Source organism: Salvelinus sp. IW2-2015, linkage group LG9, assembly GCF_002910315.2.
Source record: "Salvelinus sp. IW2-2015 linkage group LG9, ASM291031v2, whole genome shotgun sequence".
Taxonomy (NCBI): domain Eukaryota; kingdom Metazoa; phylum Chordata; class Actinopteri; order Salmoniformes; family Salmonidae; genus Salvelinus; species Salvelinus sp. IW2-2015.
The window spans coordinates 31,583,205-31,600,042 of record NC_036849.1 but is presented as its reverse complement, the minus strand read 5'-3'; the positions used below and the strand labels follow the sequence as shown (position 1 = coordinate 31,600,042).

Genomic DNA, 16,838 nt, shown 5'->3' with positions numbered 1-16,838 from the left:
TAGACGTTACCCTCCGAGAACACCCCGAAACGTTACCCCACGGACACGCGAAGACGGTTACCTTACAGGACAGACTGAAGACGTTACCCTACAGGGACAGACTTGGAAGACGCGTAACCTTAAGGACCGGCTGAAGACGTTTACCCTACGGACAGGCTGAAGACGTTTACCTAGGGCGGCTGAAGACGTTAACCCTACGGAGACACGCCAGAAGACGTTACCCTCCGGGAAACACCCCGAAGACGTTTACCCCACGGACACGCGAAGACGTTACCCTACAGGACAGACTGAAGACGTTAACCTAACGGACCGCTGAAGACGTTACCCTACGGACAGGCTGAAGACGTTACCCTACGGGACAGGCTGAAGACGTTACCTACGGACAGGCTGAAGACGTGTACCCTACGGACAGGCTGAAGACGTTACCCCGGGTCAGGCTGAAGATTACCTACGGACAGGGAAGACGTTACCCTACGGGTCAGGACTGAAGACGTTTACCTACGGACAGAGCTGAAACGTTACCCTTACGGGTCAGACTGAACGTTGCCCTACAGACAGGCTGAAGATGTTACCCTATAGGACAGACTGAGATGTTACCCTACAGGACAGACTGAAAAAAATGATTGTGATCGTTGCCTCCAGACCAGAGGCCAAGGGGGACACAAACATTTGGTTTATAATATCGTGCATGCACGTTTATATCACTACCAGTAACACCATATTACGTTTTACAATTGAATCTTCATTAATTTCAGCTAATGTAATTGGTGTTCTGAAACAGCTGTACAGGTATTGAAATAATTAATTTAATAATAGTATTAATTTAATAATGAGACTTTCTTTTGCCGCCAGTAAAGAAAATGATTAGCTGTGAATTTGGCACTCAGTCAATTTTAACGTTGTCACTCCCTGACATAGAAGAGCCTTTTTATTCTCTATTTGGTTAGGTCGGAGTGGTGACTAGGGGGGTGTTCTAGTCATTGTATGTCTATGTTGGCGAGTTGTATGGTTCCCAATTAGAGGTAGCTGGTATCGTTGCCTCTATTGGGGATCATATTTAGCTAGCCCTTTTCCACCTGTGTTTTGGGAATTGTATTTGAGTTAGTTGCATGTGGCACTCTTGATGTCACGGTTCGTTGTTTGTTTCTTGTTGTTGGTATGTTTCGCATAAAATAAAGATGTGAACTTTAATCACGCTGCGCTGTTGGTCCGTCTCTCCACACAGCCGTGACAGATATCCACCAAACCAGGACAAGCAGCGTGCCCAGGAGGAGAAGGTATCCTGGCTTTGGGGAGAAATACTTGGGAGGGACACGAAAGCCTTCAGACGCAGAAGATAAGGGAGGTCAGCGACGACGCCGGGGTTCGCGGGCCACAACGAAAGCCCCCAAAAACAGCCCCAAATCTTTTTGGGGGGCACAAGGGTGTTCGGCGGAGCCGAGGAGTGAACCAGAGCCAGTCTGGAGAAAGAGAGAAATGGAGAGAGAGAAATGAGAGAGTTGTTGTGTTGGTGTATGATGCCGACATTCGCCTAAGGAAGCGTGTTATCAGTTTGATGCCACCTGAGTGAGGCTCACTGTACTCGTCCTGAGGAGCGTGCTATCAGTCTGGTAAATCTGTGCCGGCTCCACGCACCAGGTCTTCCAGTACGCTTCCCAGCCCTGTCCAGCTCCTCGCACTTGCCTGAAGTGTGTGTCACCAGTCGTACCACCTGTGCCGGCTCTGCAACTAGGACTCAAGTGCGCCTCCCAGTCCGGTACTTCTGTGCCGCTCTCGCATCGCCCTGAAGTAGTGTGTCACGCAGTCTGCGTACACCTGTTCCGGCTCATGAAACTAGCCTCCAGTGCGGCGGCATCACCGTCCTGGTACGTCCTGTGCCTGCTTCCCCGACTAACCCGGCTTGCGTAGGTCCCAGTCGGTGCCTCCTGTTGTTTTGGAAGTTTTCGCGTAAATAAAGATGTAGGAACTTAATCACCTGCTGGACTTGGTCCAGTCTCCACAATGCCGTGAACAAATGTTCTTTAGATTTATATTTTTGGAGTGCCGGAGATCATTGTGGACATAGTGTGAAAAATAGAATGTAAAAATAAATATAAAATTGCAACAACCCAGACTGGCATTGATAAATAATATTTTATCACTTGCTCAAAAAATAAAGGAACATAAGGAATAATCACATCGTAATCTGAATGAATGAAATATGTCTTGATTAAATATTTTTTGCTGTACATGAGTGATGTCTGAAACAAATCACCAAAATGATCAATGGAAATTAATTATAACCAACGAGCAAGGTTCGGATTGGAAGTGCCACTCAAAATTAAGAAGTGGAAAAACCCACAACAGGTGATCCACTTATTGAGTGTATGTCCTTTAAAACAAGTCAAATTGAGGCTATTAGTGTGTGTGCCTCCACGTACTATATGACTCTCCCTTACAACGCAGCTGGGCATGCTCTCTCGATGAGGTCAGGCATGGTCTCTTGCTGAGGGGGTTGTCCCAGCCTCTGACTATAGCATGCGCCAACTCGTGTGGGGACGGGAGTTCTGTGGTTGAACGTGGCGGTTGGTGGATTGAGGCGAGACGATGAAGTGTCCCCAGATGTGCCATTGGAGTTCAGGTCTGGGGAACGGGCGGGCACAAGTTCCATACGCATCATGCCTTCTTATGCAGGAATCTGCTGACACACTATCCGCTACTATTGAGGTCTGAATAGTTGGTACTGGTGCGATTAGGATGGACCAGCCACTGCAACCAGGGAGCATAATGTCTCACAAGTGGGTCTGTGAGATCTCTATCTCGGTAAGCCTAATGGCGTACAGACTACCTCTGGACGCGCACTTGCGAAGGGCTGTGCGGCCCCCCAAAGGAAATGATCACAACCCACACCTGATGATTGACCACACCGAACCGTCATAGCTGGGAGGATGTTGGCAGAGCGCAGGAACGTTCTTCCTCCAGCGCGTTCGTCCAGATCTTTCCTCAATGTTCCACAGTGGTTGTAAGGCCTGACCTGTTCATCTTCGAATGAGCACAGGGCGCACGTGGCGAATTGCAATTCTTGTGTGCTTCTCTGGAAATGTGTCAAAGTTGGCTACAGGTGTTGGACTGTAACCACAACCCCACCTGATGGGGACGGCGGGCCACTCAGACCACCTCCATGGTTCTGTTTTCTGACCGTTTGACAGACAACATTGCCACATTATTGGCTGCTGGAGTCATTTTTGCAGAGGCCTGGCAGTGCTCCTCGCTTCCGCGACAAAGGCGGAGGTAGCGGGTCTGCTTGCTGGGTTGGCCCTGCCTACGGCCTTCCTCCACGTCTTCCTTGATTACTGAGGCCTGTCTCCCTGGTAGCGCCTCTCTGCTCTGGACACCTACATGACAGACACAGCAAACTCTTCTGCCACAGCTCGCAATTGATGTGCCATCCTGGATGACGCTCCACTACCTGAGCACTTGGAATGGGTTGTAGCTCCGTCTCATGCTCACCACTGAGAGTGAAAGCCCCGTCCAGCATTCCAAAAGTGACCCCAACATCAAGCCAGGTAAGCATAGGAAACTGAGAAGTGGTCTGTTGGATCCCAACCACTCAAAAACCTGCAACCATCTTATGCGTGGTTGTCTTTGCTAATTGCTATATCCACCTGTTGTCTATTCCATTGCACAACAGCATGTGAAATTTGTGGTCAATCGTGTTGCTTCTAATGTGGACAGTTTTGATTTCACAAAATGTGTATTAGACTTGGAGTTACATTGTTGTGTGTTATAGTGTTCGCTTTATTTTTTTGAAGCAGTGTTGTATGTTGTAATTCCATTCCTTTACTTCAGTTTCTGTGTATTTGTGTGAATTGGTTAGAGATTACTGCGCTGGTTTGAGAGTTATGAAACACTAAGCTTATCTACTACACCGCAAAAAACAGGCTGCTAACATGTGTATTGACAATAAAATTTGATTTAGAATTCGACTCCAATGAGCACCCTTATTCGCCATATAGTGCATACTTCTAACCATGACACACAAGCCCCGGGCTGCTATTGTGGCTATTAACAAAACAGAATAAACAGAGTTAAAAAGACTAAATTGTTGATAAAGAATATTATTTTCCACTAATTGGACTCGGTCGCTTACAAAGCCCTCCTCAATCCTGTGAATAAGAATGTCCTCAGTTTATGAGTGTCCATAGCGAGGCATGGCCATGAACGGAGTTCTCTCGACACATTGTTTTATGTGTTTCCAAAGAGGTTTTATTGGGAGCAGAAAGAGGTATATTAGAGCAGAACTATATTTTATTGTAGAGGAGAAAGGGTTATATTAGAGCATTGAAAGAGGTTTTTACTAGAGAGCAGACCAAGAGGGTATTATTAGGAGAGCAGAAAGAAGCGTTTTTATTAGAGAGCAGAACAAGATATTTATTAGAGAGCATGAAAGAGGTTTTATTAAGAGAAACATAAAAAAGGTTTTTTTAGAGAGCAGAAAGAGGTTTCATTAGAGCGCAGAAAGATATTTATTTAGAGAGCATGAAAGAGTAATAGGTTTTAATTAGAGAAAAGAAAGAGGTTTTATTTAGGAGCAAGAAAGAGATTGTATTAGGAGCAGAAAGAGTGTTTTAATTGGAGAGCAGGAAAGAGTGTTTAATTAGAGAAAAGAAAGAGGTTTTATTAGGAGAGCAGGAATAGAGGTTGTATTAGGAGAGCATGAAGAGTTTTAGTAGAGGAGCCAAAAAGAGGTTTATTAGAGAGCAGAAAAGAGGTTTCATTAGAGCGAAAGAAGATAATATTTAGAGAGCCCATGAAGAGGGTTTTCTAAAATAGAGAAAAGAAAGAGGTTTTAACTAGTAGAGAGCAGAAAGAGGTTGTACTCTGAGAGGAGCAGAAATGAAGAGTTATGGAGAGCACGAAAGAGTGTTAATTAGAGAGTCAGAATAGAGGTTTCCTTAGAGAGCAAAAGAGGGTTTCCTTAGAGAGCAGAAAACCGGTATTTAGAGAGGCAGAAAGAGGGTTTTTTAAGAGGAGCAGAAAAGCGGTTTTATTAAAGAGCAGGAAAGAGGTTTTATTAAAGAGCAGAAAGAAGGTTTTAATTAAAGAGCAGAAAAGAGGTTTGTATTAGGGAGGCAGAAAGAGGTTTTATTTAGAGAGCAGAAAGAGGGCTTTATTATAGAAGAGCAGAAAGAGGTTTTATTGTAGAGAGCAGAAAGAGGGTTTATTAGAGAGCCAGAAAGAGGTTTAATTAGAGGAAGCAGGAAAAGAGGGATTTAGAGAGCAGAAAGAGTTTTATTTAGAGAGCAGAAAGAGGGTTTTATTAGAGAGGCAGATAAGTAGGGTTTTATTAGAGAGCAGAAGAGGTTTAATTAGAGAGAACAGAAAAAGGGAATTTAGAGAGCAGAAAAAGAGGTTTTATTAGAGCAGAAAGAAGTTTCATTAGAGAGAAGAAAAATAGGTCTACAAATGCAAAGTAAATGTGTGGTGGCTTGCTGTTAAGAAACATGGTACATCCTCGGTGCTGTACGCACGAACCCCCCCCCCCCCCCCCCCTCACTACAGATTATGTACAGACCCCACGGCTAGCAGGCACACTTCATGTGGGAACATCACATTCCAGTGGCGTGCTGTATTTATAGTGAATTTAACCTTAGCCTCGTGCTCAGGCATGGCTGCATGGGAGTTTACACATGAGTGGAGAAGCTGTTTAACTTGGCTAGCTAACAACAAACAACAATCTGTGAGTGCACCACACACACAGAGCAGCAGGAGCAAAGCTGTAATGATGTTCACAAATTCACCCTTGAGTGATTGAAAACTCAAACTATAGTGGACCCATTGTGGATCTGTAGACTAGACATTCAAATTCAGTCGTATTGTCGGCTCTTGGTAGAGGGGTATTGTCTGTTTCGTGATTTACAGAACAAACATATTGGGAATTAGCACTAAACTACCTGTTATAGAGACAGTAGAGGATTATCCAGCTAGCCAAAACATTAGGTCACACTTAGGCCCAGTTCTTCGTAGTTCTGACTGTACCCCTGGCTATCTAGACCTAAAAATGGGTTCTTCGGGCTGTCCCCATAGAGAATCCTTTTAAGGATTCTAGATAGCCAGGTACAGTTCAGAAACTATACAAGAAGAAAACTGGGCCTAAGTGTGAACCTAAATGTGGCCTAGCTGGATAATCTCTACTGTCTCTATAAGGTAGTTCAGTTGCTATTTCATTATGTTTGTTCTGTAAATCCGGACACGACATACCCCTCTACAGACCAAATACGACGTGATTGAATGTATACTAGTTCTACCAGATCCACAATGGTTCCTCTAGTTTGAGTCACACGACTCAAGGGTGATATGTGAACATCAGTACAGCCTCCTGCTGAGCTCTGTTGTGATGTGTGACTCACAGATTGTTTTTGTTGCTAAGCCAGTTAACAGCTCTCCATCAGTTTATGTAAACTGCCCATGGCAGCCATGTCCTTGAGCACGAGGGCTAAGGTAATTCTTCAATAAACAGCAACGCACTGATGTGATGTTCCACAGAAGTGTGCCTGCGTAGCCGTGGGGTTGTACATTCTTAGGTCTGCGACAAGGCCGAGGGATGTACCATGTTCTACCAGCAAAGCACCAACTTATATTGCATTTGATAGACTTTTTTTCTCTCGATGAGAACTTCTTGCTGATATAAAAACCTTCTTTTTTGCTCTCTCTAAATCCTCTTTCGCTCTCTATTTAACCTCTTTCTGCTCTCTAGGAAACCTCTTTCTCTCTCTAATAAAACCCTCTTCTGCTCTCTAATAAACCTCTTTCTGCTCTTAAATCCTGGCTTTGCTCTCTATAAACCTCTTTTGCTCTCTAATAAACCCTCTTTCTGCTCTCTAATAAAAACCTCTTTCCTGCTCTCTATAAACCTCTCTAAATAAACCCTACTTCTGCCCATCAAAACTTCGTTCTCCCTTAATCAAAAACCTTTTTGATCTCTTAATAAACTGTGGGAAAACCGCATTTCTGCTCTTTAATAAAAGCGCCTAAAAACCTTTCTGCTCTCTAATAAAAACCTCTTTCTGCTCCTATAAGGATAACCCTCTTTATGCTCTAGAACCGCTGCTCTAAGGAAACCTCTTTCCTGCTCTCTAATTTAAACACTCTTTGCGCTCTCAAGTAAAACCTCTTTTCTGCTCCCTAATACAACCATTCTTTCTGCCTCTCATAAAACTCTTTTCTTTTCTCTAATAATAAACCTCTTTTCATTGCTCCTCAATAAAATATCTTTTCTTGCGCTCTAATTGAAACTCTTTTGCTCTCTAATAAAACCTCTTTTTTGCTCTATCTAATAAAACCTCTTCTAGCTCTCTAAGAACAACTCTCTTTCCTCTTAATAAAACCTCAATTCTTTTTCTCAATTAACAACACTTCTTTCTGCTCTCACATAAAAACTCTTGTCTGCTCCTAATAACGATCTCTTTCGCTCTCTAAGTAAAACCTCTTTCTTTTCTCTAATAAACCTATCTTTCATGCTCTTCTAAAAAGTATCTTCTGCGCTCTCAATGAAACCTCTTTCTGCTCTTATAAAACCTTTTTGTCTGTTCTCTAATTAAAACCTCTTCTGCTCTCTAATAAATATCTTTTCTGCTCTCTAAATAAAACGCTCTTTCTGCTCTCTAATAAAACCTCTTTCTGCTCTCCTACGTAAACCTCTTTCATGCTTCATAATATAACCTCTTTGCTCGCCTACCAAATAAAATATAGTATCTGCTCTAATGATACCTCTTTCTGCTCTCCAATAAAAACCTTCTTGACACACGATAAAACATTGGTCAGAGAGAATCTGTTCTTGCATGTCATGGACATGAAATATGAGACATCATATTCAAGGATTTGAGGAGGGCTTTGAGCACCAGAATCCATGATTTTGTTTTTGTTTTCTGGAAATATTATTTCTTATCGAAACCAATTTAGTCTTTTTAATTGTATTTGTTATTTGTTAATAGACACCAATGAGCACGGGTGTATGTGCTGTCTGTAAAGTAGTGCACTATATGGCGAAAATAGCGGTGCATTGGAGATGAATCAAATCATTTTATTGTGTCACTACACATGTCAGCAGCTGTTTTTGCGGTGTAGTGAAATGTGCTGTGTTTCTAACTCCAACAGGTGCAGTAATATCTAACAATTTCACAAACAATACACACCAAAATCTGAATACAAGGATGAATGTATGAAATACCACTGCTCAAAAATATAAGGGAACCACTTAAACAACACAAATGAACTCCAAGTCAATCCACTTTTTGTGAATCAAAATGCCACTTAGAAGCAACACTGATTGACAATCAATTTTCATCATGCTGTTAGTGTCATAATGAGTAGAGCCAACAGGTGGAAATTTATTAGGCAATTAGCAAGACAACCCAATAAAGGAGTGGTTTCTGCAGGTGGTGACCACAGACACTTCATCAAGTCCTATGCATTCCCTGCTGATGTTTTGTCCTTTTGATAGACTGGCGGGAGGCTTTCACTGTCTATGGTAGCATGAGACGGCAGGTCTGACAGACCCACACAAAGTGGCTTCAGGTAGTGCAGCTCATCCAGGATGCACATCCATGCGAGCTGTTGGCAAGAAGGTTCTGGTGTCTGTTCAGTGTAGTTACACAGAAGCATGGAGCCGCTACCAGAGAGACCAGGCCAGTAATCAAGACGTGGAGGAGGCCGTGGGTAGGGCAACAACCCGAAGCGCAAGGAGCGCTACCTCCGCCTTTGTGCAAGGAGGAGCATTGCCAAGCCTGCAAATGACCTCCAGCAGGCCACAAATGTGCATTGTGTCTGCTCAAACGGTCAGAACAGACTCCATTGAGGGTGGTATGGGCCCGAGTTCCAAGGTGGGGTTGTGGTTACCAGACCCAGACACCGTGCCAGGACGTTTTGAATTTGCACAGAGACACCAAGGATTGGCAAATTCGCCATTGGCGCACCTGTGCTTCCTCACAAGATGAAAGAGGTTCACACGCAACATGTGACAGATGCGTGAAGAGATTGGAACGCCGTGGAGAACGTTCTGCTGCCTTGCAACATCCTCCAGCATGACCGGTTTGGTGGGGGTCATCATGGTGTTGGATGGTGACATTCTTTGGAGGGGCCGCACAGCCTCCAATTGCTCGCCAGGTTAGCCTGACTCCATTAGGTACCGAGATTGAGATCTCAGGACCCTTGTGAGACGCATATGCTGTGCGGTTGGCCCTGGGTCTCCTAATGCTAAGACAATGTAGGACCCATGTAGCTGGAGTGTGTCAGCAGTCCTGCAAGAGGAAGCATGATGCTAATGACTGGCCTGCCCGTTCCCAGACCGTTGAATCCAATTGAGCCACATCTTTGGGGCACATTGTCTCGCGCTCCACCAACGCCAAGTTTGCACCACCAGAGTCCAGGAGTTGCGGGGATGCGTAGTCCAGGTCTGGAGGAGATCCCTCAGGAGAGGATCCATCGCGCACCTCATCAGGAGCATTGACCCAGCTGTAGTGTGAGGGTGTTATTAGCAACGTGGAGCCAACACACTAATGAGGCCTCCATTTTGGACTGTTTAGACATACATCAAAGTTGGTATCAGTCCTGTAGTGTGGTTTCCACTTTAATTTGAGTGTGACTCCAAATCCAGACCTCCGTGGGTTGATAAATTTGATTTCCATTGATCATTTTGTGTTGATTTTGTTTCAGCACATTCAACTATGTAAAGAAAAAAGTATTTATTAAGAATATTTCATCATTCAGATCTAGATGTGTTATTTTAGTGTTCCCTTGTATTTTTTTGAGCAGTGTATATAAATATTTTATTAGCCAGTCTCGGGTTTGTTGCAATTTTATTTATTTTTACATTTTTATTTTTTCAATGATGTGTTCAAATGAGTCCCGGGCACTCCAAAAATATAAACTCTTAAGAGAACTTTGTCACGGCTGTGTGGAGAGACGGCCAAGGGCAGGTGATTAAAGTTCCACATCTTATTTTACGCGAAACTTCCAAACAAACAGGAGGCACCGGACTGGTGACACGCAGCTCAGGGTGAGTGCGGGGAGCAGGCACAGACGTACCGGACTGGTGAGGCGCACTGGAGGCCTAGTTCATGGAGCCGGAACAGGTGTACCAGACTGGTGACACACACTTCAGGCGAGTCGAGGAGCAGCACAGATTTACCGGAGCTGGGGAGCGCACTTTGAGTCCTAGGTGCATAGAGCCGGCACAGTGGTACCGGACTGTGACACACACTCAGGGCAATGCGAGGAGCTGGTACAGGCTGGGGAGGCGTTACTGGAGGACCTGGTGCTGGAGCCGGCACAGATTTTACCAGACTATAGCACGCTCCTCAGGAACGAGTACGGAGAGCTCACCATCAGGTGGCATCAAACTATAACACGCTCTATAGGCGAATGATCGTGCATCATACACCAACACAAACAAACTCTCTCATTCTCTCTCTCAGTTTTCTCCCTCTCTCCCAGAACTGGCTCTGGTTCACTCCTCGGCTCCGCCGACCACCCTTGTGCCCCCCCCCAAAAGATTTGGGGGCTGTTTTGGCTTTCGTTGTGGCCGCGAAACCCGCGGCGTCGTCGCTGACCTCCCTTATTCTTCTGCAGTCTAGAAGGCCTTTCGTTCCTCCCAAAGATTTCCTCCCAAGCCCAGGATTACCTTCTTCCTCCTGGCACTGCTGCTTGGTCCTGGTTGTGGGATATTCTGTCACGCTGTGTGGAGAGACGGACCAAGGCGCAGCGTGATTAAAAGTTCCACATCTTTATTTATGCGAAACATCCAAACAACAAGAAACAAACAACGGACCGTGACATCAGATGCCACATGCACAACTCAAAACAATATCCCACAAAAAAACAGTGGAGGAAACTGTCGTAAATATTGATCCCCAATTAGGGCAAACGATTACCCCAGCTTCCCTAATAGGGAACCATACAACTCGCCAACATAGACATACCAATGACTAGAGACACCCCCCTAGTCACACTCCGACCTAACCAAAATAGAGAATAAAAAGGCTCTCTATGGTCAGGAGTGACAACGTAAAATTGACTGAGGTGCCAAAATCCACAGCTAACATTTCTTTACTTGGCGGCAAAGGAAAGTCTCAATTATTAAATTAATACTATTATAAATTAATTATTTCATACCTGTACAGCTGATTCAGAACACCAATTACATTGTAGCTGAAATATGAAATTCAATGTAAACGTTAATACTGGTGTATGTAGTGATATAAACTGCATGACAGATATCTATTAAACCAAATGTTTGTGTCCCCCTTGGCCTCTGGTCTGGAGGCAACGATCACATCATTTTTCATTCATTTCCTTCTTCTTCCAGTCTGTCCTAATAGGGTAACATCTTCAAGCTGTCCTGTAGAGGACTCTTCAGTCTTGATCCGGTAGAGGTAACGTTCTTCAGCCTGTCCCGCTTAGGGTAACGTCTTTCGAGGTCCTGCCCCGTAGGGGGTACGTCTTCAGCCTGTCCCTGTAGGTAACGTCTTCAGCCTGACCCGTAGGAATCACTAGGTAACGTCTTCAGGCCTGTCCCGTAGGGTAACGTCTTCAGCTGCCGCTCAGGGTAAATCGTTCTTCAGCCTGTCCCGTAAGGTAACGTCTCATTAGCTGTCCCGGTAGTAGGTAACGTTCTTCAGCCGGTCCCTAGTAGTTTCAGTCTTCCGTAGGAGTTAGCCTGCTCCTGTGAATGGTACATCTTCAGCGTGTGTTGCTACTCCTGTTGAGTGGTAAGTTTCGGACAGTGTTCCTTAGGTAACGGCTTCAGCCTGTCCCTGATTAGCTCGTAACGTCTTCAGCCTTCTAGGGTAACGTCTTCACGCCGGTCCTTAGGTTAACGGTCTTCAGTCTGTCCTGTAGGGGTAACGTCTTCGCGTGTCCTGTGGTAACGTCTTCAGCGTGTCCCGTGGCGGTAACGTTCTTCGGCGGTTTCCGGAGGGTAACGTCTCGCGTGTCCCGTGGGGTAACGTCTTCGGCGTGTTCCCGTGGCGGTAACGTCTTCGGCGTGTCCCGTGGGGTCACGTCTTCGGCGTGTCCCGTGGTGTGGACGTCTTCGGCGTGTCCCGTGTGGGTAACGTCTTCGGCGTGTCCACTAGGTATTGACTTCACGCAGCCAGCTCTAGGCTGTGTTTGTTCCTCATCCTAGAAGCAGCACAGGGCTGTCTTTGTTGCATGCGTGCCGTGTGTGCTGCTTGCCCCTGCCTGCGGGTGTGCGCGCTGTGTTTAGGAGATGCCTGTTAGTGATGACCATACAAATCTCTCTATATGTCATGTGCTAGTTACTCCCATTTCACAACACGTCCTCCTCCTCTTCCTCCTCTTCCTGCAGAGATTGTGATTACAGGGAAGGGAACTAGGGCAGGGAAGAGAGAAGGGTAGCTAGGAAGATAATCCCTGCACAGGACTCATTACTGGCTGTAGGTCTGGGCACCGTGTATGCTACTGGATAATGGGACTCATATCTGGACAGATCTGAGCAGTCTCTTGCAGCAGAGGTAGCAGAGTTTGCGCGGGGGATTGAGAGAGAGAGATGACAGAGGAGAGAGACCGAGACAGAGGAGAGAGATACAGCATACAGAGGAATCATGAGAGAGAGGGAGATACGAGGAGAGAGACGAACGAGAAAGAGCGAGAAGAGTAGAGAGAGAGAAAAAAAACAGAGCAGAGTGAAAAGAGAGAGAGAAAGAGAAAGAGAGAGAGATATGAGAGAGAGAGAGAGATTTCCTAGGCTTAAGCCTCCAATCAGCATTACTCTGTATATATATGGTAATGATAGCTCTCTCTATCTCTCCCTCTTTTCTATTTCTCTCTCTTCTCTTCCATCTCTCTCTCTCTCCGCTTCCGCCCCACGTCACACTCTCACCCAAAGTGAAGCCATTAAGGCCTGGGGCCATCTGTTAAGGCACCCCTTGTATTAGCCCTGGGTAAGCAAGCGTTTTTAATAAATTCCTCTGTCGTAACCGGTAATCTTTATTACCACTCTGTTCTACATGCGGCCACCGGAGACAGAGGTAGTAATGATTTCAGCAAAGTGCTTTGCCTTGCTGTGATGCTTAGAGCGAGGCCTGATGAACGCTGCAACAATAGCACTCAGTTTTAATTGGTTTAATAATGCATAGAGACCATTGTGATGGCTGTTGTTGAAGACATAATAGACAAAGACCTGGGCTAACCTTGGAACTGAGAGGAGTCGGTTGACTCCACTGCAACTTCTCAAAAGCCCCGAAAGATCTACAGCTCACTTATAAAGCCACACTCAGTGAAACATTTGATTACAATACTGTGCAGCTCTGATGAGACTTCAATTTAGTTCAATGGCACTGTACAATGTCCATCTGAAATATTTTAGGCTTTTTTCACAGAAATATTCGGAAAGGTATCTAATGATATAGCCCGAAGACTGATTCTATGAATTCATCTATGCCACCTATAAAGATAGACTATGGTCAGTTCTATGGAAGACCAGGTGATTAGGAATCATTCACTGATTTGCTCATGGAAAAACAGACGGGACCAGCAAACAACGTGGGACCACCACAGCCGAATACGGTAATTGAAATCTCAGGTAATATACTAGCCAGTTTACTCCCGTCTCACCATAACAGTATGGGCTGCAGCAGCAGCCACGTCTGTCTCCAGACCTTCACAAGGGTTAATCGAGTTCAATGGCCAGGCAGGTGTCAGCAAAGTGCGGATCAACAGCCGGCCCCCGTAGCATGATATCGCATACACAGAGGGCCTGGTTGGCTTGTTGGAGGATCTCAACTTAAATCAGCGGAGAGCTGGCCAAGGGTGCAACTCCCATGATGAAGAGTCATGCCCATACTTGTCACCCTCACCACTGTTGAGTCTTTCGCGGGCAGGAAACGTAACAGGGAAAGGGAGGATGACGTCCTTGCTCTGGAGCACTGTCTGAGGAACAGCACAGTCATTCAGTTTCTGGTTCTTAAAATCACAGACGTGCCACCAGACTGGACAGAACACGGCTGTTAGCACTGTGATTATTGTGCTTTGCAACATTTGGTATGTTGTGGTGGCTGTCATTACAATTGCTTCACGGAACCTGCGTAAATGATGTTTTAAGTGTAGCTACCCTCAATGGCTTGATTTCACTGCAGCATGCAGTCAAAGCCGTAACCACGTTTGGAGCTAACTAGTGCTCTCAATCATCCACGAATGCGACAGCGAATGGGCTATGATTCATAACATTGCTAAGTTAGCTAGCATTGAAAACAAGTATATTAAATGGTGCTAGCAAGTAGCTAGCAACGTTGGTGGTCATGAAGACCGAGACATATTAACCAAGCTGAGCTACGTAACCAAATTGATCAACAAAAAATAGCTGATAAATCAATTCAAAATCTGCAGATCACACAGAATTTGAATCACAAGTAACAAGTCTATACTCCCGGGCGACTGTTAAATATATTTAGCATTTCACATATATTATTAGAAATGCTGTGCCCATAGTCTCACTGGCATATTTAAACGTGAGTATGTCCGGAGGTTGCTCAACGACAGTTGCTCATCCATTGCGGCTGGGTTTAGCGAAGTAAGGGTCAATTGAAAAGGAAACGTTTCGAGATATGGGGAAATTATTAGACCAAAGGTGAGACAACACAAGACTGAATCCCAAAAAATTTACCCTGTCTATTGTCAACATGACTAGCTAAGTTATAAAATACGATATTACAGTGTAGCGTTACAATGCAATTCATGGAAATAGATCATCATTATGTTGCACATAGAAATGAGTCATGAGGCATTAGGTGTGTGTGCCGCGGCAAATTTCTTTACAACAGAAACAACATAGAGCTCAATCTGTTCAAGAACAAAACCCAGTGTATCTGTCACGTTGTTATGGATGCGGGAGACAGGCGCAGGATATGCGATAATTTTTTTTATATGACCCAAATTAACGCGTGCCATGTAAAGGCACAAGGGACAAAAAAACTACAAACAACGTATACAAAACACAGAAGTATAAGAAACAACACAGAAAGCGAACGGAAAGCCCATCGGAATAAACTTACACGCGGCGCGAACCCAGATAATCATCTGCCGACGCCTACAAGTCGGCACCGGACAAAGCCAAAATACAACACACATGAGTACGTATCACATCGTAAAGCGTGACACCGTGGAACAAGTTAAGTGCGAACGAACAGATGAGACATACCAAAGCAACACTGTTATAAGCAATTACAATCAGTCGGCAAATGGGGGACACCAGGTTGTCCGCGAATAGACACAGAGGGAGCAGATATAACCAAGTAGAAACAGTACCCCCCGACGAAAAAACCCCCCAGCAACCAAGACACGAAAAGACAACACCGAGCCAATAAAGTCAGAACGAGTCAAGCGAAAAAGAACGCACGAGTGTGGTTCGATCGTAAGGAAACCCTATAAGCAGCCATAGTCCGAAGTTACAACATATGAATCGGAAAAAATGACGAAGGCAAACAGTGCAGCCGGCTCTTAGGTAACCCGGACAACCCGGTTGTGGCGCCGCGACGGGCAGAATTGCAGCTGCATGAAAGATCACGTCAGTCGTCGAAATGGGCCATTGCCAGCTGCCAGAAGTGCCACGGACGAGCCACCAGTGCACGGGCGATCGACAGGACGCAGTTGCTGAAGATTGACATGAAGAACATGAGATGAGAAAAGGCGGGCGTCCGGGATGGACCAGTCGCAGAGTCGAAGAACGGACAGGCGCATTCCCGCTTGTCTCCCTAATGGTCGATTATTCTTTGTTCGTTGGTACCTGAAATGGGCTCGGGGAGAAGCGAATGCAAAGGCAAAGAACGCAGTAAATATTAATTTTTTTTATTTACATAAGTACAGGGCAAACGTGCCATGTAAATCACGGGACGAAGGACCAAAACAAACACGTATACAAAACACAGGGTTGAAACACAAACAAAAAGCACCGACACATGATGAGAGGATAAAATAAAGCACAGTTTATATCACTACAGTAACACCATATTACGTTTTACAATTGAATCCTTCATAATTTCAGCTAAATGTAATTGGTGTTCTGAACAGCTGTACAGGTATGAAATAATTAATTTAATAATAGTAATTAATTTAATAATTGAGACTTTCTTTGCCGCCAAGTAAAGAAATGATTAGCTGTGGATTTTGGCACTCAGTCAATTTTAACGTTGTCACTCCCTGACCATWGAGAGCCTTTTTATTCTCTATTTGGTTAGGTCGGAGTGTGACTAMGGGGGTGTTCTAGTCATTGTATGTCTATGTTGGCGAGTTGTATGGTTCCCAATTWGAGGTAGCTGGTAATCGTTGCCTCTAATTGGGGATCATATTTAGCTAGCCTTTTTCCCACCTGTGTTTTGTGGGATATTGTTTTGAGTTAGTGCATGTGGCACCTCTGATGTCACGGTTCGTTGTTTGTTTCTTGTTGTTTGGATMTTTCGCATAAATAAAGATGTGGAACTTTAATCACGCTGCGCCTTGGTCCGTCTCTCCACACAGCCGTGACAGAATATCCCACCAAACCAGGACCAAGCAGCGTGCCCAGGAGAAGGTATCCTGGGCTTGGGAGGAGAAGATATCGTGGACTTGGGAGGAAATCTTGGGAGGACACGAAAGCCTTCAGACGCAAGYAGATAAGGGAGGTCAGCGACGACGCCGGGGTTCGCGGCCACAACGAAAGCCCAAAAACAGCCCCCAAATCTTTTTTGGGAGGCACAAGGGGTGGTCGGCGGAGCCGAGGAGTGAACCAGAGCCAGTCTGGGAGAAGAGGGAGAAACTGGAGGAGAGAGAAATGAGAGAGTTGTTGTGTTGGTGTATGATGCACG

The 16,838-nt window shown here is 45.2% G+C and overlaps 1 protein-coding gene and 1 long non-coding RNA gene across 2 annotated transcripts in view; one reads left to right on the top strand and one right to left on the bottom strand.

Moving 5' to 3' along the window:
- The window catches only part of LOC111968948 (MAM domain-containing glycosylphosphatidylinositol anchor protein 2), a 249,599-nt gene that overhangs the window by 107,749 nt on the left and 125,012 nt on the right, over nucleotides 1-16,838 (bottom strand). The gene's annotated exons all lie outside the window — the stretch shown is intronic.
- The window catches only part of LOC139028258 (uncharacterized), a 30,905-nt gene continuing 18,482 nt past the window's right edge, over nucleotides 4,416-16,838 (top strand). Inside the window, exons 1-2 of the long non-coding RNA XR_011480451.1 lie at nucleotides 4,416-4,526; nucleotides 4,630-4,653. This is a non-coding gene — a long non-coding RNA (uncharacterized lncRNA). The remainder of the gene's footprint in view (nucleotides 4,527-4,629; nucleotides 4,654-16,838) is intronic.